General features: G+C 36.5%; 1 protein-coding gene across 13 annotated transcripts in view; it reads right to left on the bottom strand.

Moving 5' to 3' along the window:
- Positions 1-27,425, bottom strand: part of Nrxn1 (neurexin 1) — a 986,324-nt gene that overhangs the window by 94,819 nt on the left and 864,080 nt on the right. The window lies entirely within an intron of this gene.

The following is a 27,425-nucleotide window of genomic DNA, read 5'->3' on the forward strand; positions in this document are numbered from 1 at the left end:
AATAATCTGCAACAATGCATAAGATTCTAATAAGATTACTGACATTTAGAAATGGGAAGAAAGGAGCTAAAGGTGTAGGGAAGGTGGGATGGGTAGGGGAAGAGTAAAAAGGGAAAAGAAAAAAATGTGAGAGAATGAAAAGATGAAAATAAAGTGTTTGTAGATGGGGAGGGGAGGAGGGGGTGAAGTGAGGGCAGAGGTAAGGGGAAAAAATGAGAATCAAGATTTGTCATGTAGAGGTACAAGATCCCAACAAAGAATGTAACTGTTCTGTATCCCTAAGATGTACCAATAAACTCAATTAAAGCTGAAAAAAAAATCTATTAAAATTTTCCTCTAATCATTAGGTAGAAGAAGTTAAAAACAGAACATATAATTTAAGCCTTTCTTAACTATTAATATTATCATTGCTGGCATCCTTTCTGATATATATATATATATTTTTTTTTTCTAACAGTACAGAGAGTACTAATTTGAGATATCTGCTGAAATATTTTAGTGTAAATTGCTTTTTTATGGTTTAAAGGCCCAGTTGTTTAGAGTCCAAACCTGTAAGATATCTATGGAGGACAGCTATGAAAATTTATTATTTTGTATTTGTAGTAACAAGCAAGGTGTGGCTAATATATATTGGAGCAAAAAAATATTTTGATTGAAAAACATCTCTAGACAGAAGTCATAAGATAAAGTATAAGCAAAGAAAGACAACAACATATTGGAAATTCTGTTGGACAAGGATATCTATATCTTATGGAGTACATCAAATAGTCACTATATGTTACTAGTTTGGGAATATTTTTTAAAAGTATCTTTCCAAGAAACAAATCACTAGATATTCGAATGTTAGTCTTTATTTTTTAGATAGTTGTAATTGAAGGAGAAAAGAATGTTAGTTAAAGCCAAAAAATTTTTCAGTACTGTCCTCCTAGAATTCCTAAAATGTCTATAAGAAAGATTTTTGGAAAAACATTTAAAATACAGTATGCAGTCATCTTTAACATATAATTTGCTAAATAATCCATTTAGGAGTCATCTACTTTCTTTATGGTGCTCCGGAAATCATGGTTTCAAAACAGTATCAGCAGGTAATTTGAAAAAAAAGATAAGCATTTTTTTCTTACTAATCTAGTCCTTAATTTGGACTCTTGGAGTGAAAAAGTTAAATGTTGGTGCTTTGTGACTTAAAAAGCATATTAATTCTTATTCTCAACAACATGGTACATATAATTAGATCTTCTAACACAAATAACACAAGCATCTTCTGTGCCTTAAAAATATAAATAAAATACAGAAGTCATTTGGAAAGCAGAGGATTAGACATAGTATCAATTCAAAGTTTTCTATCAAAAACTTTAAAGTGTGTGGATAAATTTTCAGAATAGGGATAACAAATCTGAAATTGAATAAAATCCTTGTGAAATAATTGCATATGAAATGTATGTCCCTTCCCAAATACTCTGGAACAAAATCTAAGTAGTATAAAATAACTTCAAATTGTTTTTTTAATGGGATATTTTTATTTATTTCTTTCCTATATTTTCATTTCATTCTTCCTCTTAAATTTGTAATGAATAGTTACTGAAATATGAAGAAATTAAAATGTTAGAATTCTTTTCAGTGACTTGTATATGGACTGGTTGTCAGGATCTGTTATATAGTAGGTAGAAATAAAGCTTCCAGGGAGACCAAGTTCCATCTTTAGTTTACAATGAAGTTCAGTGTCTACATATATTCCCAATTGTTGCTGAAATAGTCATACTATATATCATTTTGCCATCTTACAAGGAACGATGCTTCCTTCCTTCCTTCCTTCCTTCCTTCCTTCCTTCCTTCCTTCCTTCCTTCCTTCCTTAGTGATAACCCGGGAAAAAAACAAGGATACAATGAAGACAGTGATTTGTAGCAGGTGCTGAAGCTTCCTTGATGATATATGGACATATGTGTGTCCAACTTTGTAATATACTAGAACCATAAGGAAAGGCATAAATCACTGCTGAAGATTTGATTGTCCTTTTGGAAAAAAAAAATTTATACCACCTTACTTGAGTCAATAAACTGGGGTGGGTACTGTTCTATTCTACATGAAATTTTTATTAAGAATGATTTTATTTCAAAGTCTCTTACTTCATCATTCATCTTTTTCTCTGCAATTTCATCACATGTGCCATAAGTTTTAAAGAAACTTTGACAAGACTGCAGTTGCCCTGGCATGATGTCCACCCCAAAGTGAACCCAAGAACATTAAAGCATTCGATATAATTATTTTTCTACAAAAGCTCATCAGACTCTCTCCTGCAAATGTTTTCAACCTGGTGGCTAATGACAGGTTTGCAATGAAAATCTGGGACTGTTCATTTGACTCACTTTGAAGAAAAGGTTAACATGAGGCTTCACGGATGTTTAACTAGCATCATATTCAAGAACAAAGGAGGCAAAGGCAAAGCTAATGGGTTAGCCTTTTAAAAAGTGATTCAGTGGGATAATTGCTATAGCAACATTCATTTCAGGGTCAACTACATTTGTATGGTTGATCTCTCTTTTATCTTACACGATGGACTTCAAATATTTACATGCTAAAGTCATAGTGAGATAGATCAAATATAAACTATCTTGTATACAACACAGCCTGAAATATAACTTTTACCAAAGTAACTCAATCTAATACTTCATTTAAACTTAATAAACTAGTTTGTATATGCTATTTGGAAATGTTAAATATAGTATTATCATTATTCAACATTTATCCTAAATACTTTATTTTAGTAATTTTATATAAGTTTCACAGAACTTCAGGACTTAGGTGCTATAATTCTTACTTTACAGGTGAAGCATTTTGCTTAAATCAAGTAGTTATTCATCATTCTGCTGTCTTCAAAGGTATTGTGTGTACTTCCTTCCTCAGTGATAGCCAGGAAGAAAAACGAATACATGAGACTGGTGATTTATAGTAGGTAATGAGGTTGGCTTGATCTATGTATATAGGCATGTCAGAGAGGTTTAAATAATGTCTTATATTCCCCAGCAGATCAGATTAAGCACTGAGACTGTGACTGGTGTGAAGGTTAATCTTAATTGTCAACTTGATTGGGTGGAGAAATGCCTAGGAAATTAGTAAAGCACATCTCTGAGTTTGTCTGTGAAGATGTTTCCAGAGATTACTGGCATGTGGGACACCAAACCAAAGAGGATATGTACTCAGAATTTGGGCAGCACCATCCAATAAACTAGGACAGAACAAAAGTGGAAAATAGAAGCTGGCCAGTGTGCGCTCTTTTCCTTACTCTCTCTGCTTCTGGGTCACAAGGTGAGCAGTTTTCCTTCGCCCCACCCTTCTGCCATGATGTTCTGCTTCACCAAAGACCTGAAGGAATGGCTGAATATGGACTGAGATCTTTGAAACCATGAGACGAAATAAAGCATTCCATCTTTAAGTGGTTATTCTAGGGTATTTTGTCATGAATGTGGAATTCGGACCAACACAAACACCATCTAATAAAACATTTGGCCATTTGTGAATAGTGCTGCAATGAACATGGCCATGCACAGGTCTCTTCAGCACACTGACGTCTATCTTTTGGATACAACGGCGGGACAGTTGGATCGGATGGTAGTTTTATGGTTTCATATTTTGAGGAACAAACTGTTTTCCATAATGACCGTACTCATTTACATTCCCACCACGGTGTGCAGGGATCTTCTTTTCTCCGAATCATTATAAACACTTGTTATATGTCGTCTTTTGAGTAATAGCCATTCTTATGAGAGTGAGATGATGTCTCTCTGGTTTTGGTTTGCATTCCTCCTGGTGAGTGAGGGTGAGCATTTTTTCACTATTTTGTTGTGTTCCTTTGAGAGATGCTTATTTAGGTCTATTGTCCTTTTTATAGATGCATCATTTTATGATTCTGTGTATTAGTTAAAATTTAATTTAATTTAAGAGAAAAAAAGAAAAACAAAAAAAAATTAGACCTTGACTACTCACTTGTAACAGCACTTATAAAGGAAAGGGCTGCTGAGTGTTTTTGCGAAATCTTGTATAAAGAAGTAGCCTAAGGTTAAACTTAAGGTAAATAAAATAAGTATCAGATAGTCTAATGCCATGTATTCCAGAATACCTTTCTTAGCACCTTCATATTTAAGAGAAATAATAAAATATATGTGCTATATAATAGAATAATATAAAAGTTCCTAAAGCAGGGAAGATTAGACTTCTTATCAATTATAGGAATAGCTAAAATGTGAAAATCTGAGAGTAGACAAGTCGTTTTTGCAACAACTTGTCACCAGGTCAAGTCATTTATTGCTTCAGATAAATATAAACTAAGAATTTAGGACTAGCTGATGAAAGAATGAAATTCACAGTAGTCTTTTTATTTTCACAGTAGTTTTATAATTGCATGAGTTTTAATATTCATCCAGAGGTGGGGATTTAGCTCAGTAGTTCCACTACCTGCACTGTAAGCACAAGGACCCAAGTTCGATCCAAGGTACTCCCCCAAATAATAATATTTACCCAGACTATGTTTTTGCTAACATCAAACATCATACTAGATATTATGAAAAAATACCCAATACTTAAGAATCCTCATGTCAAGTTCTGAATAGGTTTATAATTTAGAGAGTTGGGGTCTTGGAGTGAGTAGGGTAGATATTGGAAGAGCTAAAAATGTTTTTATAGGGGATGACCCATTACACCTAAGGTATTCCTTTTAACTAGTTCTGCAGAACAAATGTGCAATCAGTACCCTATCATAATCTCCCCACCAGTCTCAGGAGAAGATGTATAAACAAGATTTAGGGGGCAGCAGCAAGCATGAATGGCTGCAGAAATGAGGTCTTATGGTAAGAAAACAGGCCTGCAGAGTGACATCAAAGTAGGGAGGAGGATGAGAGACAGTGAAATGGGACTGAGCTTGTATTCAGTTACATCAAGAAAGTAGGTGTGTACTGTCACATGAGACTGTGCTGTTACACAGACCTCCAGGGAAATGGCAAAAGAGAATCAAGTGGGGGTGAAGAAAGCAAGTGAGAAGCAGAGAATGTGAAAGGAAAATAGGACAAGGTCAAGTCAAAGGGAAATTTGAAAATGCTTTGGGTGTCTATATTTTTAAATGTTTAGCTAGAAACGATACTCTTAGCTTCTGAAGCATCTACGAGTATCAGGACGGTTGCATGCAGCTCCTGTTGTATTTTAACGAGGACCTTGCAAACTAGCTTGTGGGTTCCCATTTTATGGATGCATGAGAAGGCTAAGCAGCTTAGTGAAGGTCAACAGCTGGAGAGTAGGGAAACCAGGAAGAGAAGCCAAGTGTGCCCTGCCGCCAACACCATGGCAAGTTTCACTTCCTTAGAAAATTTGCAAACATAGAAATGGGTGACCTTAGTCCATGTGGCCAACTTCTGGTTAGCCCCAACTGCGGGCACTTTATCCTGCCTTTCTAGACAGTTTTTCTGGCTCTTTTCGCTGGTTTTGTGATGTATATCAATCCCTTTATTTTAGTTTTCCAGGCAGATGACCCGCAGACATGACATATTGAAAGTATAAAATATTTCCTTAGAACTCACTTCTGTCAGGTAGGCATGGTGGCACATGGTGTAATACCAGCTAATTGGGAGACTGAAACGGAAGGACCACTTGAGCCCACAAGTTTGATACCCACCTGGGCAACATAGGGAGACTCCATCTCAGAAAACAAAACAAAACATCCAGAAAATATATCAGCCAAAAAGCAAGAATTACTAATTATCATTTATTATGGCAGCAAACTCTCCTCTCTACCAACTCAAGTCCACTTTCCACCCACAGGAATAGAAAATATCTAATGCATCTGAACCTCAACATCTATTTAATTCTGAGGCACATGTGATCTCAAACATCAGCATTTTTATGTTTAACATAAGACATTTTCTTTAGCAAATCCAGCCCTGAAGTGTCCTGCAGTTTCAGTATCAAGGGCTTTGCTACAGTGGTTTGGAGAGCCTAGTTCATCATGAAAATGGGCTCTATTTTTCATCTCAAAATTAATATCTCTTCCTGCACATTGCTCAAAATGACCATTTCCTTCAGATGGCTATGTTTTATTATTCATGTCATCAGATCTGGCAATGTAAGATTTATTCAGAGGGAACATTTCATCAATAACAAAATATAAAGCCTGCTTCTGTCTCTCAAAGGATTTTGTGACACCTTAAATTCTGAACTTTTGGGGGATTTACAAAGAACACACTTTTCATGAAAACCATGAAAATTGTATATTCTGAATTTAAAAAAATAGTTGGTCTAAGTTTAACAAGGGAACACTCCTTCTCTTTGTGACTGTGCAATGTGTTATTCTTTTAACTCCGAGAAGTGTATTCTTTCACTTTCCTGTTAGATTATATCCCTGGGAATACATTATCCAGATGATGGAGCGTGGAAAATAAGATAACTGGAAGGTAACTCATATAAATTAGCTGACTTCGTGATACTTAGGTGCTACTCACTTGCCATGACATCCCCTCTCCCAGTCTTGCCTCATTTAAATTTGTTTTCCACATGGCATCCAAAGTAATCTTCTTAAATAATAAATCATAATATGCCTCTGCCTACACCCTGCCCTATGAATAAAGCCTAGTCTCTACCCATTTTCCAGAGAGATGTGTATATCCTAGTCATTCTCCAATATAGAAGAAATCTTTTCTTAACACCTTAGCTCAAGCTACATTTACCAGGATATTTTCCCATCTGCCATCAACCACAATCCTCCCTGTACACTTTGATTTCAGTAATAAATAAGCTCTCTTTACAATTATGTTATTTTAGTTTTCTGTGAGCTGAGAATCTGCATTGAACATCTTTGTATTTAGACAGTTAGTGCTTTGCAAAGTGTCTTGGGAATACAAATGCTGCCAGAGGGTAAATGCAAAGCTGAAGAAGACTGTGAAGAAAAAAACAAAAAAGACAGCACTCTGCTGGCATGGATGTCCTTTTGCCTCTATCTTAATCCTTTTATTTCTGCCCTTGGCCATCATCATATAAAATGTTTACCAGTTGTAAAGTGGGAACTTGTTCCAAACAACAATTAAAATGTTGCTCCTTATAATTCTTCTGTGAAGATACTGATGGAGAGTCTATAATTGTAGAAACATAGATAATTCTATGCATACTTCTTCTTTAAAGGCTTCTTTTCATCCAATCCTTCCCACTACCTAACAAGGAGATAGGAAGGCATTTCAAAACAACACATCCAGGTTCTACAATAATGTCTGTTTTTATACTTCAAGGTCCCACAAATAATCCGAGTAACCTTCAACAGCCTTGTGAGTAGGGATACATAAGCACACTCCCTATAGAGAGGAAATCAACAGCATATGTGTCCTACTGGGCATTATGTGAGTTGTCAGCACCAGCAACATGAACAGGGATTCTCACTTCTTGGGCCCTACTCCAGCCATCTGGACATGCAGTCCCACAGAGCACCGCCTGGCCTTCTCTGCAGGCTGCTCAGGTATCAAGTGAGAACAAATAAGCTACTAAAGATAACAGTTCCATGCAAAGCTGCTGGACAGACTCCAGAAGCACCTGACTCTTACTCCTCTTTTCCTTACTCTCCATGTCTAACAATTGCTTTTCTATCCTGGATACCTCATGTTTTTCTTGCTGACAATGATTCTTTGAAACAAGGTGGGTTAATGGAATAATCATGGCATCTTTAACTGTGATCAGTTGAACAATGAATCCATGACCTTATAACCAAGGTAACATGTTAGATTCAAATATATCAAGACACAGAACTTATTCATCCTGCAGGGCAGTGCTGATTGTTAGTATATGCAGTTGTCTGAGTTTTGCATTCCCCAAGATTCACATGTTGAAACTTAATGCCCTAGCTGATGATATTAGAAGACAGGCCCTCAGAGAGGTGATTAACTCAAGAGGGTATATTCAAAAATATATGGTGGATGTTTAAATTTAAAAAATTTATTACAAGCCAGGCATCTTGGCACATGCTTGTAATCATAGCACATGAGAACTGAGGCAGGAAAATTGCCGCAAGTTTGAGGCCAGCCTGGGCTCCACAGTGAATTCAAGACTACCCTGGACTACATAGGAGGACCCTGTCTCAAAACAACAACAACAAAATAATTACAGGAAAACACATACTGCCCTCAGTTTCCCTCAAAATATCACCCTTTTCCTTAAACAAACATACCCCAACATTCTTGGCACTTTCTGAAACAGTCCTCTTTCCTAAGTATCTTTACCAGGGGAGATTACAATCATGCTAATACTGCCTAGTTCCATCCAAAGGAAAAGTGAGCTGGTAAAAACAATATGGTGTTAGGGCCAGGGATTTAGCTCAGTGGTTCTACTGCTTGCCTCGCAAGCGCAGTACCAAAAATAAACAAACAAACAAACAAACAATATGGTGTTTTCTCATCCACTTTACTCACCAAATCTGGCACCATGTGACTTTTGGTTCTTCCTCAAAGTCAAAATGACCATAAAAGGTAGATGTTTGAATCAATTCAACTGATCAATCCATTACCAATGTCAGTGCAATTAAAGACACTCATTCTCAAAAGGAGGATTTAGAAAACTGCATCAGGAAGTGGTAAGAATCACACAATAAGTGTGATCAAATTTAGGGGAAGTATTTCAAAGGGTATTAATAGCAATATGTTTTTTACCATAATAATTTTCCATAATTTTCAAACTTACCTCATAAGAGACTGAGAAGAGCTCTTTGTTTTCTATGACACTGTAAAAGGATGTCAATCCCACCAGGAAATAGGCTCTCTTCATATACTTAATCTTGAAATTCTCAGCTTCTAGCATATAAAAAATAGATTTCTGCTGTCTAAAGGGCACCTAGTCGATGATATTTTGTTAAAGCAGCCCCAGTAGACTGAGGCAGTGAGGCATTTGCTGTGGAATGAATTGTGTTCTCCCAGAAACAGTATGTTACCATCAACTAAGCATATCTGCACCACAGCATTCTCCTATGATGTTTCAGCCATCGAACCAGCTAATCGTGGACTGAAACCTTTGAAACCATGAGCCAAATAAACCCTTTCCCTCCTTAAGTTGTTGGTGTTAGGTATATGGTTCCAGCAATGGGAAAGCTCACCAGTTCAAGCCCCTAATTTAAGGTAGGTGCAATTATAAGGTTTGTATCCTATACATATGAACAGGGGTCTACGCCATAGAATAAATAAAACTAATATTCTCTCTCTCTCTCTTCTTTCTCCCTCTCTACTTTTCTTCCCTTCTCTTCTTCCTCCTTTTCCTTCCCCCTCTTTCTTCCTCTCCAGTTCCCCTCATGTCTCTCCCTCTTCTTCCCTTGCACTTCTTCCCTCCGTTCTAAGCGTCAGGAGCAAAGTACATAGGCGCATGGGGCAAGATAACAAGTCAGGATAAGAGGGCTTAAAATGAAAACCATCTTGCTGGAATCTTGGTCTTGGGCTGTTCATTCTCCAGAAAGAAGAAAGTTAATTTCTACAGTTTAACCCATTTAGTCTATGGTATTTTGTCATAGCAGCCCCAAAAGGAGTATGAGACCAGTAGAGTACACTGAGAGAAATACAGGCCACAGGACTTATGAAGTGTGTGACTTGAAAGAATTTCTTAGCTTTGTCTTAAAAAGCCTCAAGTTCTTCTTCCAAGTGGACATTATAAAATACCTGCCTTCAAATGCTATTGTGAAGTTTAAATGAGAAAAATAATAAAATGTACTCAGCTCCATGCTACAAATGGTTAGAAGATGGAGGTGCAAGCTAACATTATTATTACAGATTGTTTACTGTATAAAAACAAGGCTCTAACCTTTTATTGACTGCATCAAACAATGAGACTTAACATAATGGAAAACCATAGTTATGAAGGGTAGGCTTACCTTTTTCAATTAAACTTTTATTTCTATTGGCACAGGTTTACAGTACGTGAGTTTTTTTTTCTTTTTTTTTGTAAAAGGGAATGAGACAAAGAAATAGAAGAAGGGGTAGAGACGAGAGAAAGGGGACGGAAAAAAGAATTAAGATGCATTATGTGATGTGAGCTGACACTGTGTAAGTCCTGGTGACCGTGTTCCACACGAGCAGTACAAATAAACAGGAATTCATAAACAGTAGAATTTTGGATGACAAGAATGTGGAAGAATTAGAGTGAACACGACAACTTAAACATTCTCCTCAGCTTCACTAAACTGTAGACAGGTTCCTCAGGTCCTGACCTCCCATTTCTTATAGCATTTGCTTTAGAAAACTTATAATTACAAATTCTTTCTCTGCCCCCTTTGAAATGTATATAAATCTCCTTAAAAGCCTCTTGACAGTTTTATGACCTACGCAGTCTTTCTCAAGGACCTGGGAGCCATCTCTTTGCAATGTAATTATAAAGAAAGATAGTGCCACTGTCTCCCAGCCTCTGTGGGAGGATGGGAGGCTATCTTAAGTGATGAAGTAATTAAAAAAACTGTCTCCTGTCACGAAGATATGAGAAAGCCTACTTTCTTTTTGTGTAAGTTCACTCCACAAACACAGGTGACCTATGATCTCCTGTCCCACCTTTAAAATACTGTCCTTTGTTTTTAACAAAGTTCAGCTTCTCTTCCCTACTGCAATAGTCTTAAAACCTTCCTTCCCTGCATAACTTTGTCTAGTATAGTTTTTGTACTTTGACAGAAAACAGTCACAGATGATACACAACTTGAGATATATTGCAATCAATGGCTGAGACACTGCCTTGACATTGCATGTGGCGTAGAATGAAAAGGTGTATACAATGTTAGTATAGTAGTTCCAATTCTTACTGAAGACTGTTTTATGACTTATACCTAGATTCCTTTCAAAGTCTCATGGGATCAGGGGTGGGACCTTTGGAAGGTGACTGGATTCTAGGGGCTTATTGCTAACTTGTTAAGAAGTAGGGTCTGATTGGAAGAGTTGGTCACCGTGGGTAGGACTAGGAAGGGTACAGCTCTCTTCCAGGCTCCTCCTTCCATGCTCTCTGCTTCCTCTGCTTCCCTGCCTTGCTGTGAGCAGCTCTCCTCCACTGGTCCCCTCCGCCATGCAATCCTGCCTTGGAACCGGCTGCCTATACAAGGACTGAAAGTTCTGAGTGTCAGGTATTGTGTCCTAGGGATGAGAACATAACTGAGACAATGGTTGGGATATTATTAAAGTCTTTATAATGAGTTACTAGAGAGCATAGATAAATGTTTCTTGAAGTTGAAGTTCTGTACTAATATATGTCATTATCTATAGTACTGGAGTCTTGCATATGTATCTATGCGTCTCATCACACAGTTAATTTCTTGCACAAGTTGAGAGGATGTGTGAGCAAAGCAAAGGAGTTCCTGACTTGTAATTTTGAAGCACAGTACTACCTACAGTGGAACTGATTTAAAGTACTACCTACAGTGATGTGTACCACACAAAATTACATGTAGAACAAATTTTTTTCTATTAAGCAAGTGTAAGTACATATTGAGGATATACTCCTAAGTGAAATAAATAAGTCACACATGTGTAAATACCGAATAGTTTATCTGGTGTGAAAAACTATAATAGTACATAAGATTCTAATGATATAATTGACCATGTGAAATAGGAAGAAAAGGGCTAAAGGTGTAGGAAAAATGGGAAGAGTAGGGGAAAGGTAATAAGGGAAAAGAAAAAAAATGACAAAATGAAAAAATGGAAATAAAGTGTTTGTAAATGGGGAGGGGAGGGGAGGGTGAAGGGAGGGCAGGGACATGGGGAAAAAAATGAGAACCAAGACCTGTCATGCAAAGGTACAAGATCCCAATAATGAACGTAATTGTACTGTATACCTTAAATGTACCAATAAATTCAATTAATAAAAAAAGCAAGTGTAAATGTACCTAAATCTTTTAATTTTCAAATGACTCTTTGACAAGTAGGACATCATCATTTCATTTCTATGAGTAAAGTGTAAAATTTTACGAATCTATGCAAAGGGTTTAGTAAACTTGGAAGGGATCTTTGGCTCAAGCTGAGGTTAATAGTATTAATTTTGATGTATTTTTTTAAATTAACATTTTAAAATCAGGCACACAGAGTTACAAATGGAATGTATAAAGATATCTCAAGTTACTCTTTAAATTATCTTGTTTATTATTTATTTTTTTCCTTACCCACATCCATCTTCATTGAAATTCAGGATTTATCAGTATAAATGAATAAAATTTAAAACCTTCACATTTTTTCAGTACAAAGTATAGTCATTTAGGCATTCGCACAATATAGAATTCAGAAGTCTTTTAATTCAGTGAGGTTGAAAAGATTGAACAAATGCCATTTTGCCCGTTTTTGTGTTGTTAGAGGCTAATCGTTTGTCTCTCTGTACATTTAATTGTTTACTTAGAAAAGATCAATGCACAAAGAAGAATAATGCAGTTTGTCTCATCCAAATACATAATATAAAATGTCCAAGTGCTGCTAAGTGCTAGAAATGTGTCTCAAAATACTCTCCATGTCTGCAGCATTTGAGGCTGTTTGGACGTTTGATTCCTTCAGTGAGAATGAAAGATTAATCTGGTTCTCAGCCTTTAATTCACCACTCACTAGTAAAACGTTTTCACTAGAGAGCATGTCTTCTTGTCTCACTAGTTGCCAATGTAAGTCTCTGGACTTCTTTATAAAGAACATATGATTCTGATAGAATGAAAGATACAATTACCCCCTTCCAAGTTCTGAAAAGAGTGAATGTATTATCCTTATTAATAGATTGAATTTGTCAAAAAGAATTCAATAAAGCCTTTAAAAAAGAGAAAATATCTCCCATTCAATTTGAAAATTCCTTTTGGAGAACAATAAAAATGACATAGATGATATTTTACTGTGAGTAGGCCCAACCATTATTACTGGGAAGAGTATGATTTGCGCAAGATGTGTGCAAGAGAGAAAAATCACCTTTATTTATTTGTATGTTCTCTTACTTTTATATCCTCTGGTATATTCTCTACATAAATTAAAACAATGAAGATTTTTGTTGGCTCTCCTGGAGGATGAGAAATTTGGCCTGAAGCTTTCTCTACTTTGATACCACTAGTGTTAGTTAAGTAGTAGTAATTATGAGGGTCAGGAGATAAGAGGACTAATTGGAATATTATTTTTGTCATAGTACAAAGTGAAGACATAATGAGATAGAGGAAGGAGTATAAAGGAAGAGTAATTTTAGAAAATTTCCAAAGAAAGTATGATTAGGTTTTGAGGTTGAGTTTGCAGAATTTAGGCATTTTGATAGAGTTATGTGTACTGCTTATCCTTATATAGACTTATACACAGTTTCAGTCATATTTTCTTTCTTTTGTAAAAGTGATTTTCTTCATTTGATTTATCTGAATACTGTTACTCTACCGTCTACTTTCATGATCTATATCTATAGTCTAAAAATGAACAGATATTACTGGAAGTGACTGGCCTGCACTAAAACGCAATTCAAAAGTTTAGCACATTATTTTAAACTGGAAATGCAAGTTTGACTCCTTTGATTATACAGAGTTGAAGTCATATGACAGATATTGCATTCTTTCATCATCACACAATAATGAAGGGTATGTCAAACTAAAATGAGAACATTTTATAGACTGCGTGCCCCAAGAAGAAATAAAAGCTAGTCAAAGGACTATTTGAAGTAAGAGGGAGAAGACTTGGGAAAGTTAATAACAAGTTTGGGTAAAACACATTTGTTTAGCTTTTGTTTTTCTTCAATACTGGGGATGGAATGCAGGGCCTTCTGCATGGTGGGCCGGTTTTCTACCCAAGCCTCCTCACATTGTTGCAGCTTTGTGAGATTTCCTCCATCCTTGTTTGAGATGCAACATTCCTCATGTTCTACAAGAGCACAGTATTGCAATCAAATGATCACATTTTCTAACTTTATTCAGTTTTATTTTGGTTCCCACAGAAATGGCAGCTTCATCTTCTCAGTCCACTTATGGAAAAGGAAATATTTTTGTTGCTGTGGTTGTTTCCCGAAACAGTTTTGGATTGCAGAGGAAACCAAAACAAACAAAAACATACTACTAACTTCTGTCCAATGTTTAATTCAAAAGCTTTTATAGGAATGTCAAGGTGAATTCAAAAAATCTTGCAACTATATTGTAATCTAGATAATATTTTCACCTTCAGAGGGAACAATAATTCCCTTTTAAATTCTGATGTTACTTTGGCTGATGGTTGTGAATGAGAATTCTTAGTGAAAAGCAAAATTTATGACATTAGCAAAGCATTCACTTCAAGAAAATAGCCTAAAATATAAAATTTAGGATAATGTAGTGTATATGGGTTTATCTGGTTTGGGTTTTGTTTTGTTTTTTGTTTTTGTTTTGTTTTTTTCTTTTTTTGAGACAGAGTCTTGCTTTGTAGTGCAGGCTGGCCTTGAACTCACAGTGATCCTCCTACTTCAGCCTCTCAAATGCTGGGATTACAGACGTGTGCCATTATGCCTGGGTTGTTTGTAACAGTGACTCCGAAATAGTGGCTATGAAAAGGCCTTTAAATCAAGAGAGGAATATGAATATATCATGAAACTTGTGGTGGAGCTTTTCAGTGATTTGGAATTATGTCATTATCTGGCTCAAAACATATTCTGTCCATGTAGCTGAATGATCTTTGAATATGATCACTGACGATCAAAGTTTACTAATGAATATCTCTATGGAGAAAAGGAGAGAACATCAATTATAGAACTTAAATAGCACATGCTGACAACTAAACAAATTAGCTATTCTGATACTGCATGTATCCAGGAAGGAAAGGATAGGTTCACCTTTATCTAGGACACTGTCTTCAGAGAAGAGTGGGTAGGATGGAAAAAGACAGTATTCCAGGTATTAATCCCAATTTTGAGAAGCCTATGTACACATTTCTCTGTCTTCATTTGAACACTTAGCTATGAGTTACATTACAATGTCATTTTCAAGTCTTGTTTTCTTTTACTTATCTTTTTTGTTACATGAATTTAGTCATGGTTAGTTAGGTTTGATGCAGTTTTTCTCTTTGTTAGTTTCAGAGTTCCTTTGTGCTATGCAAACAGTAATTTTGCCCTAATTTTCACCAGAATTAAAAAAGTAGTTTTGAAGTCACCATTTATAAAGGTGGAGTGTTAGAATACTGATAAAAACAAAGCTTCTCCTCTCCTGCCAATACTACTGCAAATATCTGTGTAACATTGTTCTCTTTATTTTCCAGTACAAACTGAAATGGGATACCAAGCTAAAACTACACCTGGCTTTTCATTTTGGTTTTTCTTCATTGAAGAATAGAAGGTTATGAAATCAGAAATATAAGCCCATTTCTTTTTAAGATTTCATTAAAGATAAGGTATTAGAGAGCAGATGGCTATTGTGCTGTTTTACCACATCATCTACTTCCAACCATAAGAAAAAATGCAACAATACAATAGTGCAAAAGAACTCAGCCCATATAAATCACTGAATCATATAGCAGTTTTGTGATTGCCCTTTGAGTCCAAATGATTATTGGTAAACTTTGTCAAATTGGGAAGATTAAAATATTTTCCAGAATTGTATAAGAACAATTCCATAAACACTCAAACAAGTAGAAACGAGTTCATCAGGTTAAGCTAATAAAGGTAAACTAGGAAACTCAGAATTTAGGGTGATCTACTTTTCTTCGTATTTCAGAATTTGTTAAAAGTTGAAAAGTAGATCAACTGTGGACACACTGAGAGAAGTTCTCACCTGTAATCTGAACATCAAAAATATTACTTGAAATTCAAAGGGCATTCTTTTTTGCATGGGGACTTTAGTAATTCAGAAACCTCTAAATTCTTCCAGTTCTATTAATTAATTCTAATGTCTATTTCAAGTTGGGAGGCTGTCTAGTTGCTTTTGTCTCTCTATCCTAAGACACCACAAAAATAAAAACTAGAATAAGGAAATTGGTTTATAAAACCTATGTGTCCGGGCAACAAAATTGGTTTCTATATCCTAGAAAAAGACCAAAAGCAGATGAAAGAAGGTTCATGAATTAAATAAATTTTAAAAAGCACAGCTTACAATGATGCAGAAAGATACCCAAGGATAAAGAGACATTGAGAACCAATGTGGAGAATATCTGGAGGGAGAGTAGAAAGGATCCATTACAATTATACCATTTTGTATCCCTCCCCTCTGTGACACGATGGACCCCAGTGATCCTTAGCACTCAGCACTCATGCTATTATGTCATGTCCTTGACACTGGGGGAAATACAGCAACCATGGCGGAATCTAAGACTAAGTTAAAAAAAGGCTGTGGCTTCCATGCTTGCTTGTTCCCATCCCCTTTCCAGCTCCATCTCCATCTTTTTCTCTCTCTGCTTGCTCTGGAAAATTAAAAAGCTACAAGTTGTAGTGAGCAATTCTGAGAGCAAACACAGCATGTATGACCTGCCAACAGCCCTGTAAATGAGCTTAAGAGTGGAGAAAGATCTCCTTCCCATACAATTAACTGAGCCTTCAAGTAAGGCTGCAGGACCCGTTAACAACTTGAGTCCAGCTTCACAAGAGACCTTGAGTCAAAAGCATTTTGCTAAACTTTACCCAGATTCTTCTCACAAAAATGATGAGAAAAATAAATATTTGCTCTTTTCAGCTGTTAAACCTGGGGATAATTTACTACACAGGAATGGATAACTAGTATAGGTACCTAAAATATAGAAAAAGGTAGCCTTTTCTCCCTCTAAAACAAAAACTAAAACTGAAATACATATAGCTCTTATTCTCACTATGTAACCCAGGCTGGCCTTGCTCTACAAGTGATCCTTTCTCAGCCTCCCAAATGCTGAAGTAACAGGCATGGGCCACTATGCATGGCTTAAAAAAACAAACAACAACAACAACAACAACAACAACAACAAACTCTCTTGAAAAGTACAGCTTTCTACTGCACATGATTGCTGCAGTCCCCATTTGGGCATTTCCCCCATGCGGACCGTCTCCAAAGCAAAGCCTCTCAGTCTGCTCACTCTCACCACTCACCACCTGGCGGACGTCTCTCTCCAAAATCCAGTCCAGACTTGTGTTCAAGAACAAAAGGTAACAATTGGGAAATATCGAGGCTGGGCATAGATGTGGATTGGATTGAAAACATGATTAGGAACTCACAGTTATAATATAACAACGGCAAGGGAAACAATGTAAGAAAAAGAGAAAGATGTTGAAGAACCCCTGGAAAAATAAAGCCATGGAAGGCAAGTATGAGCCAAATACAAAACAATGGCATGATTTTAAGTCATCATTTTGTATATGTACAATACAGCAACACGGCAGAAATACAAACTGTGCTAGGATCCTGCTATGAATCTTATAAATAATGTGAAAGAATATGGTATTACTAATGTTATTGGCAATCTTAGGCAATGATCATTAAAACACGCCATATCCTCAAATAACCTGCCGAGCAAGAATAAATTCCTTTGTCATTTCATAGGTCTTACAGAGTTTTGTCTGTGTTAAAGCATTGAATCCATTTTCCTAAACTTCTTTTAAGTCTTTGTAACCAAGTAGTGTTACAAGTGAGTGTCCCTCTGATCTTCTCAACTTTTACTTCTCTAATTCTGTGTACTCAGTTCCCGTTGTAATTTGCCAATGAAAATATGATAGTTTTAAGCATGGATGAACACATCAGTAAGTATTTTTCAAAATGTTTTACACTTTTCCCATGTAGCAATAGCCAAGTCTAAATATCATGTGTATGCAAAGCTTTTAGTAGCCTGTCAAATCGGTGGTACAGACTGGGGCTAGAGTGGGTCTCAAGGCTTCCTCGATGGTTTTCTAAATTTTAACATGGCTATTCAATTTGACAAAGTTGACTAAAGATATTTAAAAAACTCAGATAAACCAACTGAAAATGATAGTTCCTAGCTCTTCAAAGTGGGTCAACTACATTCCAAATTCTGACACGTTATATTAATCTGTCTCATAACAGCCAATAATAGGAGAGAAAGGTACTTCAATATAGAGAGTTTAAAAGCAATAATAAGGCTGACAGTATGCCTTTTACTATTACAAAATGCCACCAATTCTAAAGAGTGCCAGTGATAAAACATTCCTCCTGAGAAGGGACCATTATCACCATCCCTTCTTTACCCAGTACAGGACTGCAACTTCAAAATGACGACCTTCTGCTAAGCCTCTGGAATAGTGCTTTATACCTGTTAACTAGTCTATAACCTGGTATGTAAAATGATATTGTGCAAGTCTCCTTTTCATCTTTGGGAGAAAAATTACTGGAACTTTCTTCCTGATGTTACATAGAGAGTACCTGTAACAAGGTTTAAAATTGGACTTTTGCCTCTGTACTTTTAAAAAGTATGCATATAATATAACAAATCCAGTAATTGTTTCTTAAGACTGTCTTCATAGATAAAGGAAATAAATAATTTTATGCCATTATTCTATTTACCGTCTTTATGGTCTGCAAATATGGACTGAATCAGGAAAATTCAGGTCTAGGCAACTCATAGTAATATTTGTCTCAGTAGTGGATTGCACATTCTGTGTTATCATTATTTATTCAAATACCATTTACTAAGAATCTACTTTGCACCAACCAATGCAGCATAAGGTGCTAAGCATATACAGATTAATGAGGCAAAAGTCTTCACTTTCAAATGCTTGACAAAAAGAAAACTAAAGGTTGTAAGTTCTGATAGGTAGATAATCTGTCTGTCTGTCTGCCTGCTTGCCTGCCTGCCTGCATAATGTGTATTTGGATTCTTTTCCACAGTGCTATGAAGACAGAAAACAGCTTCCAAGTAACACTGGGAAAGCACCATCCTGCTAATGGTAACAAAGCATTAGTATTTTAAAATGTAAATCTATCATTGACAGGATCACCCATGTAGCTGCAATATGGGGAACAAGCACAACAAAAAAGAAATAGGGACACTGTCTGCAGAGGGGCAGCACATGCAGAAATGAAAGGGGGAAGTTGCATTCTGTGTTTACATAATGTGAACAGTTAATTATGACTATCAGGCAAAGACAAATTTCAGACTTGGTGCTGTACATAGGCTTCCCCCGCCTTTCTTTGTAAAGCAAGTTCCCATACAATGTAGAGTGTCAGGCCACAGGGATAAGGTATATAGGGCAACTAGGCAACTAAATAAAACACGGACAACTCCAGTCATAAAAATGATTAAACCATCTTTGAAACTACAATAAAAATTCTTACACCAGCCAGAAGAAATTTCTCAGTTCATAACAAAGCAAGCGGATCTAGTGGCTGTCCCTGTAATGTCTTGTTATCCATCCTGTTTTTATGGGTTGTCATATTGACTCTGTCTAAAATAAATGCCAATTTCCAGTTAATGCTAAGTGTGGACAAGTCAAACCTGGGAATGTCACTACAAAATTTGTAAAAATCTTGACAGAGCCTTTTCATTGTTGAAACCTGGGTAGTAGAACCAGAAAACTTCTCTTTAAATAGAAAGTGTATAACTTTTCTTTTAATTTGGAAGAAATTTACATCCCCTTTGGATCCATAGACACTAGATAGAGCCTAACATCATTTCCAAGTGTGCACACAACCCTTTTGATTCATAGTCAGTGACTGCACCGGCAAAAGTAAGCTAGGTGGTAGAGAAAATATGAAAATAATTTCTCCAAATTATTCTTGGGTGAAATTTTACTGCCGAATTTAAGTGTTGAGTTATATTTCCTAAAGCTCTCGTAAGAGATCGAGTAGCATAGTACAAGACTGCTTACTTGTTTCACCAGGCTGAATACTGGTGAATCTTTAGTTGAATGCAGTTGTTAATCAATTCTAGGGGAGTGCTGGCCAAATTCAGAAAAATTTGTCTGACTTAATATTTGGGTCATCATGTCAGAATCAACAGTGCTTGCAATAGTGACTAGTACACGAAACAAGAAACAAAAGGGAGAGAAGTGAAGGGAAAACATGGTGGCACAATGGAGACAAAGCACTAAGGAAGAGAAAAATGAGTACCTGCTATGCTCCACATGCTAAGAGCTTTACTTCTGTACATTTATTTAATACTCCTAAAGTACTGGTCTAGATAAACATAAATCGCCATTAATAATGGCTCACACTTTACTCCATGTAATTGTTTAACATTGACTGTTCATATATGTAACAGTCTTAAGGCTTTCTCGATACCACCGCATGAATGTCATGAAAAGATGAAGACGCTTAGCTTCCTCCATATGCGTCACAGGGGACGTCCTGCTCATTTGGGAAACCTCTAAAAGGGAACGCGAGTTGCCAGGGCCATCAATTCTCCTACTAAATAAGTGGCCTGGATGATAACATGTGTTGTAGAAGAAACTTTGCACAAATACAACTTAGATTTTAAACACACCAAGAAGGGAAAGTTGGTAATTCCAAAGTTAGGGAAGTGTCTAGCACATTGCCAACATTAGAGAAAGCAAAATAATAAAAGCGTTTCGCCCAATATGCTTATTTAAAAAGGGACTAAAGTATCTTCTTTTCTTTAAATTTGTCCCCAAGGTGCGATTGTATCAGTGATTCTGTTGATAACAGACTCTAAATTTGTGATGTACAAAAACATCTTGTACAAAAACATCTCTTGGTGATGTAGGGCATTTTATCATTTAAAGTTCTGGGAAATGGTTTTTGCTATAAAATCTCAAACCGCAAGCTGCCTCATTCTCAAGAATAGCACCTCCTACCTAGTAAAAGGTGTTGCACATATGAAGGCCACAAAAGTGATTTGGTGACTTGCAATTTTACATGTAAACTAAGGATTATGCCATGTACATGCATTCCTAGTACTCCAGAAGGCAAAAAGCAGGAGGACTGCAAGTTCAAGCCCAGCCTGGGCCATTTAGTGAGATGCTGCCTCGAAATGAAAAACAGAAATAGCTCAGTGTGAAGGTCCTGGATTCAATTCCAAGTATCACATACAAGAAAAGTAAAAAATATCACAGGTGTACAGGCAACATACAGCATAGTAAAATACAAGTACACATACACACAATGCCTGTTTTGTTTTCATAGTAATCAATTGGATTATTTACTGAAAAAGTCACTGGTTAATACTGGTGCTTACAATTTTATAGAAAGAGACTAGTTGTTATGACAGTAGAGTTGAAGTTGTTTGGTAAATCAATAAGGCAGATGAATTACCTAAAGCTTCTCCTGACACTCCACCCTAGTAATATATTTTTTATAGCTGGGAAACTTACTGGTTACCACAGCAGGTAAGAAACTCTAATATAGGCTCTAGATGGTTAAACACGTAAGAAATTATTACAGAGATTTAAATTCAATCCTAATTTGTTAAAATCTGTTGAATAAAGCTGAATATTTTACACGTACTATGAAGAATGAAAGCATTGTTAACATTCTCACACAAATGCCCTTTTACTATGTATCTGATGATTTTGCTTCCTCCTCTCCTTCAAAGAAAATGATTACATGTAAAAGAGGAATAAATTGACTGATGTAATATAAACATAAATACATATTTAAAATCAGAAGCCTAAAAATGTTTAGTACAAATAATGCATGGTGTTGATCAAAACTAAGTAAGTTATCTATGGCTATGTTCTAGCTACTTAGACACCAACTAATTATTTAATAAAAAACACTAGAAATAACAGAGAAGGTGCCAACCTCATTAGTCTTCTGTAAGGAAATTCCCACTGAAATTCCTACCATGAATTAATTTTAAACAAAGTTTTAATTTATCCTTTCTCTCCAATGCTGATAAAGAGATTACATCAAAAATTACAAAACCAGTCTGGCACAACTCACACTGAAAGCACTTTATATTCTCATGCACCAGGATATTATGAATTTTGAAGCTCCCTAATCAAAACTTGTCATCAAGGCCAGACACAAAAATCACATTTGCAAGATTCAGCGCCATTCTGTGAATTAATTTCAGTCTATGAACAACTTCAAAATCAGGGCGAAGAAACTTACAGAAAGATCAGTGAGGAGGAACTGAGGCTGAGAGGCAGGGATCAGCACACAGCTCCTCAGTGTTCAGGAATGCCCTGTACTGCCGAGTCTGGGCCATCCGTGACTCTCCCACTGCATGCCCACGACAGCTCTCTCCCCTAGAATTAGCCAGCCTCCCTGTCCCTCACCTCCCATACACACATTCCTAGGGGAGTAGTGCCGCTTCATTTCAGAGATGATTCAGTTTGTATATGCCATACAGCTGATGCTCTCATTTAGAAACACAACCCACAACTGTTCTTCAAAGACAGAGAAAATAGTTCTAAAGGTAACAAAGATACTTTAATTTAGAGTGGGTATTTGAAGAATGCTTCTAGAACATAAGTAGCATGCAAATAGTGCTCACACATGTCAGTGCCTTTAATTCTTTGCATTTTAGAATGAATCACATGGAATTTCCATATTCTGCGGGCAAAAAATTATTTAAATAGCCATGCTTTTTTATAGGATTCTCATAATAGAATGAGTCAACTAATCACTGCAATGAGTTTCTCAGTCCATAATCCTATTCTAGGTAGGAAACTGAGATACTGAGAGGGTGCAAACACACAGTTACTATGTGGTGAAAAGAAAGTTGGCATTCTGGAGTCAATACCCGGTACTTCTCTGTTATTCTGCCCCTAACAGCCATGCCAGTGCGGTCCTCTACTGAAAGCTACCAGGACATGGGATCATACTGTGATCTTGTTAGCTGTGCAGCATGGATCCATATTTACAAGCAATGCCTAAATAGAGTCTAGTATATGTAACAAGCAACACACACAAAACAAGGCTGGAAACCATCAAGACTTGAACACTTACGGTGTGAAAACTCTTTGTGTTCTGTAAGGTTAACTTTTCCAGTCTGTTACCTATAATATAATTTTTATCTAGTATTACTGAAAATTTTGTAGTGTTAAAACATATTCACAAAAACTACAAAACTCTAAGCAAATATAAGATGTTAGGATAACTTCAAAGATGATCATAAAATGTAAAAATCTCCCCTTATGAACCCTGAGTCACAGGAAACAAGACTTACAAGTTTTTAGAGATGGTGGAGCCTTAGCGACAATAACCCCTTAACAATAGTGCCATTTTCTGAAGAAAAAAATAGAAATTTAGAGCCTGAGATAAAATGGAGGCCCTTAAAGACAGCAACTGAGTCATCTTTTGTAGCATTTGTAGTATAGATGCCTGAAAAAGACAACTATCCTCTAGTATTAAGAAGCACTGATGGTTTCACTGTTTTTAAATGTGAATTTTGATACACAACAAATGCAATTCACAAAGCACCTGCAGAAGTTTTAAGACTTTTATAGTGAACAATATTAGATATTAACGACTTTTTCTAACAAATAAGTAATTTTAATTATGTTGAATGATAAAGTTGTTAATTAACCATTCATGCATTCATTCAAACAGTGCAGCAGGCATTGTCATTGAGCCACAAAGAACAATAAAGCATAATTTCTAGCCTCAAGAAATGTAGTCTTGTGAGGGAGACAGCTTTACAGGAAGATAATTCCATCAGGAATTAAGGGAGATTCTCTGCGGGAAGGGTTTTCCTCACAGGAGGCTCATGCATGACAAACACCGTGACCTCTAGAGGTCGCTGTGAGCAGCTCTAAGGACCCGGAGAGGCCCGTGTGGATGGTGCAGATGGGAGAAAGGCAAGGTGCCAGCTGCTCAGAATGCATCTTGGTTATCATCCAAGGATTCTCCCCTTTATCCTTAATATATGAATGCATCACACACGCGAGTGACGTGAATACACTGACATTTTCAGAGCAGTACTCTGACACCTTGGTGAACATTATAATTGAGGTGGTTAAGGATATAAGGCAAGAGGAGATGAGACTCTGAACACAGGTCATGTGTAGGAGCAGGGGACAAGATCGCCTCCTGAAAAGAAGTTGGCTGCACAACTTGCGATGTTATTAGGCTCTGTATGCCCTGACTGTCACATGTGTTGAGAGGAGCAGTCATATCAAGCTGTACTTTTTAAATTTCCACCTCTTCCTCAGACTTATGGGTATTCTAAGACTTGATTATACTTCTGCTTTAACTGAGGTAATTAATACTAGAAGTGAGAGGATCATGCAGGCTGGGAGAAGACAAAGAGCGTCTTGGTATCACTTTTGCTCTCTTCTCTGGCTTCGAGTTCCCTAGCAAAGCAGTTAGCTTCTAGTGGCCCTGTCCACACAGGGTGCCTTTTTCTGGCTCTGAGAAGTTCTGATTAATAATTTGCCAGTGTTCTTTTATAAGTGATGCTATCACTAATCATCTCTGCACATCTATTCAAAAGGGATTCCCCTTTCATGACTGCAGCCACAACAACCATGCACTCGCCTCTTGTCTGGTTTATTCCCGATAGCTCTTGACATCCCATGGATGAGGTCTGTTTTCTTGTTCATTGCCCATCTTTTTGAACTAGAATGTAAGCTGTATGCAGAAAGACGCTGTATTTCCAGTGAATAGAACAGCACCCACAACATAATAACTGTTCAGCAAGCCTGTGTTCTACCAAATAAATGAATGGATGCGACCAAGGCTGAATCTACCAAGAGAGGATCTTTTCATCTAGGAAACCTCCAGCCCTCAAAGAAAATGCACTGTAAAGAATTTTCTTTAAATAAACCCATTAACATGCACATACTATGGCACTTTTCCTTGCCAGCAATAGGTAGAAACACACTTTCTAAGCAGCAGTTACTTACCCACATTTAAAATTACAATGAATGAATGAATTATATTTTTCTCACCAGGCACCATTAGTTTTGGGAAACATGCCTTTGTATGTATTTTAAAATCTATACTAAAGTGTTTTTCTTTATTGTATGAGCTAAAATTTAACTCTAAAACATGTATATTACTTTAAGGGAGTTCAGCGGAATGACTGGACTAGGGAAAATAAAATTAATTATTCAAATATCAGTATTCCAAAAATTCAGATTGGTTATCAGAATCACATAATTATAGGTGACATTATTACTTTTTAAATAATGAGGCTACTGCTGAGGTTAATTAATAGTTTTAATAAAAGGATTTTGTTCTTATACGTTGCAAAGTGTATTTGGTTAACTCTAAATATTTTTCATGGAACTATGTGTGTGCTCTGCTTACACTTTTCAAACAAATAGTATTAATTCTTCATTAATAGCACTGAAGTCTCCAGGAAGCAACAGTTAGGCCCAATGTATTAAAGATGCTTCTTGCTTGAACACTAATTGGGTTTGTTTTCAGAAAACTCCACTGGGAATCAAATGTCCTTGATGGTAATACGAGCTCTTGCATGAAATATGCACACATCTCCAATGATCTACCACAAGTGATTTTCAATTCTCAGTGGTCTCCCTCCTGGAGTAAATTTGCTATCTCCACCCTGGAACCAAAGAACTGTTCCAATACATTCAGCTCCTATTTACAAATCTTCTCACTGTATCATTCCTTCCAAAGAATTGCAAACTACATTTGCTCCAGACAAAAGCAGGCTCTCTCCACATTTTATCCTCTTACTTTGCTTGGGATTTTTGAAATGACATGAAAAGACTGTGCATTCTAAAAACCTGGTAAAGATACCAGAATCAGCATCTGCTCTGAATGTAAAGGACTGGGTTTGATATTTATTATTCTTATGAAGTATAAATTTCTTGTAAAGGTTGTCTTCTATATATTAAAAACTTGGAGTGCAATTTAATTAACACACCCAAATGAGATGTGTCTGAAACTCAACAGTGCTGTCAGTAATGACATCATAATACCGAGTGTGCCGAAGGACTGTACATGCCCACTGGGATGCACGGCCACCCTAGAAAAATGTCAGCACTGAAATTTAGGCTTTTAAAAATAATGATGGAAAGACCTAATTGAGAGTTCCCCGGGCTGAGGATGTAGCTCAGTGGTTCTGCCACCTGCCTGGAAGGCACAAGGTTTCGAGATCCATCCCTGGTACCAAACAAACTAACAAACAAATAAATAAAGTAAAGAGTACCCATCACTTGAATCATTTAAAGCTATGCACAACTGGACAGAGCCCTAGTAATCCATTTGTAGAGAGGCAACAAGGCCTAAGTGCAGCCACGTTAGACAACCCGTCTGAGCCAGAGGAGGAGGCAGCTGTTTGTGTTGGAAGTGGAAACCAGGTTACTGTGCCCTTTGCATTACACTATATTCTCCCCAAGAGAAAATCTTGATAAGTATGTGGAATGTAGAATATTATTGACAGAGAAAACAGAAAAGATCATAATATGGGCTACAAAGAATATTCCAAAAGAATTATCACAGTTTTTATCACAAAAGTCACTGCACAGGTGCACTTGTCTTCCTGTACACAGTGGCAAGTGAAAAGAGAATGTCCTCCTTTTTCTTCATTCACACAGAGATTCGTGACACTGCGAGACAATGCCTGACCCTTCAGAGGAGGAGGGGACACTCGGCAGCTAACACCTCGCATGCCATCCCTTCCCTCGCCCTAAGAAGTGTTCAGTGATTCCAAAGAGCACTGTGCTTCACCTAATTTTGCCAATATTTGTTGAGCGTAGCCATATGGAAAACTCCCCGTAAGATGAATGGGTCTTACGGGAGGATTTAACAATTAAAGATTGTAAGTAAAACAAGATTATAAACCTCATATAATCCCTATAAAAGTACCATCAATATCATCACATTCACATTACAAAAAAAACCTACTTAATCAGAAGGTCTGATTCATGTCTCTGCTATTTCATGATATTAAGTCTATCTTTCTAGAGTAAACATCAATATAAACATTGATCATCACTTGGAAGAAAAAATTTCTTTTCATTTTTTCTTTTTAACGCATATTTACTTTTAAGTAGGAATCAAAACATAATGTTATGGAAGATATTTTGATGAATACTCCACAACTGAAATACATTTCTCACCTACTCCTTGCCCTGCAGGATGGCTGAACAGAATTCATTTCATCTATTTGAAATGAATCCAATTTAATTCTGCTTGACCAAGAATCTGTTTCTGTAGTTCTAAAACATGCAATCACCCCAAGTACACTACCATTGTAGTTTAAGCGGCTCAGTGTCATCACTGAGGAAAATACACTTTGATTGAAAAAACAGTCCAGTATGGCTTCTGAAAAATGAAATGACCCTTCCTAGTACACAATTTAGTAAGGTAGTTGATAAAAGCGGGTAGATATGGTTACCATAGACAATGTTTCAATGGCATCTAATCTTAAAAAAAAAAAAAAAAAGGAGGTCTACAGTCCCAGAATTAGTATTACAAAACACTCTCATATTTAAACTTTTTATATGTGGAACAATTCTAACAAATAAACACTTTACATATCTAAATGATCTCCTATATTTATACAGGGTAATTTGAAAATCAATTGTGATGTAAGAAAAATTTGCAACAAATTATTCTATTGCTCAGAAATAAACAATGTGCTCTCTTCCGTAATGGTTTTTCCTCTCTAACAAAGGTACTTTATATTGTTACCAA

This window comes from Fukomys damarensis, unplaced genomic scaffold (genome assembly GCF_012274545.1).
Source record: "Fukomys damarensis isolate Sample0158 unplaced genomic scaffold, DMR_v1.0_HiC HiC_scaffold_2, whole genome shotgun sequence".
In the NCBI taxonomy this organism is placed as follows: Eukaryota; Metazoa; Chordata; class Mammalia; order Rodentia; family Bathyergidae; genus Fukomys; species Fukomys damarensis.